The sequence below is a fragment of the Cebus imitator genome, unplaced genomic scaffold (genome assembly GCF_001604975.1).
Source record: "Cebus imitator isolate Cc_AM_T3 unplaced genomic scaffold, Cebus_imitator-1.0 Scaffold1045, whole genome shotgun sequence".
NCBI lineage: Eukaryota > Metazoa > Chordata > Mammalia > Primates > Cebidae > Cebus > Cebus imitator.
The window spans coordinates 9,301-11,374 of record NW_016108360.1 but is presented as its reverse complement, the minus strand read 5'-3'; the positions used below and the strand labels follow the sequence as shown (position 1 = coordinate 11,374).

At 59.9% G+C, this 2,074-nt stretch overlaps 1 pseudogene; it reads right to left on the bottom strand.

The window, feature by feature from the left end:
- The window catches only part of LOC108298690, a 21,253-nt pseudogene that overhangs the window by 9,892 nt on the left and 9,287 nt on the right, over positions 1 to 2,074 (bottom strand).

Here is a 2,074-nt window from a genome sequence, read left to right as displayed (position 1 = left end):
AGGGCCGGCGGGTCCAGCGGGGCTCCAAGGACACCAGCTGTGACTCTCCTTGCCAGCCTGAGCTTGGGTGGGGCTCCATTCACACCTGCTGGGGCGGCTTGAACGGGTAAGTGAGGCTGGGGTGTCCCTGACAACATGGGAAGGGCCCTGCCCTGTGGAGCTATGTGACAGGCCCCTCCCAGGAAGGACTAAAGGTGACCTTAGGTGGGCAGCACCTCCCGGCTCTCACCAGCCGACACCCCTCCTCCCTGGTGAGTGACGTGCACTGCTGGCCCCAGGATAGGAACAGGACCCTCCACTGTGGTGAGGACGTGAAGCAAACCAAGTGCAGCCAGCCTCCTGACCCCGCACACCTGAAACAGCCCCGTCCCTGCTGCACGGGCCGGCCCAAAATGATCTTGTGTAAATAGGGCGGGTCACTGTGGATGTCCACCATGCTGGTCACAGCCAACGCCGCCCAGGGGACCAGCAAGTTTCCAGTGACCCAGGGCTGCAGTGACTTGCTCAGGAGGAAGACGAGCTGTGGCCATCCCATGGGAAGGAATCCCTCACACTAGGAGGTGGGATTTGAGCAGGACCACCCTCCCTGCAGGTGCAGGCACTGCTGTGTTGGCCCTGCTTTGCGGAGAGAAGGTTTAGAGCAGTGAAGGTTAGAGCTGCTCAAGAGCCCAGCAGAGCGCCACGCAGGAGCTGGCAACACCCAGGAACCATGAAATGTGCGTCCCAGACTCAACAGAGAACAAGCTGGGCCTCCAGATGCTGGCAGTGAGCCGCACACAGCCACGGCTGAGTCCTGACCCCGGGGCACACCTGCCAGGGATCGACTGAGGCATCAGGGGCTTCCAGGGAGAGCCTCTCCTGCAGCAGCTGGGAAGCTCCCGTGGACACCCACAAACCCTCGTGATGTGGTTTGGGATGAGTCGGCCACAGGGACACGCGGGGGTCTGATGCTGCCATCTGGTGGTCACCCCTGGGACTTTCTTTTAATTCAGGTCTAAGAAAATGCAGCGCGGTGCATCCTGCCCTACTCGAAGACCCCACATTTGTCAGCGAGGACAGACCTCACAGACTTGCCCCTGGCAGCAGCTGCTCATGCTTCTGGGGTGCCAGGACCACCTCTGCCCAGTTCCTCTTTCTGGTGGCTGCCGTCAAGGGAGTGCTGGACTCCTGGCTCCAGGAAGAACTTGGCCCTCAGCAGGGGGCAGGAAGGCCAGGGTCAGCCTTTGGAACCCTGGAGCAGCGAATGGTGATGAGGTTGGCGAGCCGGGAGCTCTGGGCCCAAGCACGCCTCTGCCAGTCACTTGCCAATGGCCAAGAGTGAGGCAGGTGGCCCAGCTGTGAAATGGACAAATCCCACCTGCGTGTCTCAGACTGGGGGGTGGGGGGGCTCAAATGACATCACACCCTTCTGGATTTTGAAGATGCATGAGACAATGTTACTACCCAAAGGCACCCCAAGGGGGGTATCCATCCTCTCAACATCCCTAGTGGGACAGGTAACAGAGGGTCTAGGCACCCTGACACCCGTAAGGCACCCCGACATCCAGACAGACACCCCAATGCCCAACAAGTATCCCAGACTCCAGACAAGTGCCTCAATACTCAACAGGCATCTCGACACCTGGACAGAAGCCCCAACATCCAGACAGACACCCCAATACCTAACAAGAATACCCCACAGGTAAGTTAATGCCCAGACAGGTGACCCAGTTCCCAGAGGCCGCAAGGCCCCTGCAGCTCCTACAATCCCCAGTCGCTGCCTCTGGCATGTGCTGAGGGAGGCTACACTTCAGACTCTGAGCCAAGGGCCTGTGCAAGTCTTACTGAATGAGGGCATAGTACTGCTGGGTCAGGTCCTCCCACTCGGCCTCAGTGAGGTCCTCCATGGTGCCCTCTGCCATGTCGATGTCCTCATGCTCCAGCTTCCCCAGGTAGGTCTGGCACACCTTGCATGCGACGTCCACAAGCTGCCCGGGAAGGCCCATGAGCTTTGCCTCAGCATTTTCAGCATCTGAAACCCAAACACAGGCACATGGAGAATGGACCCCCACAAGGAGGCAGCCCTGCCCACCTC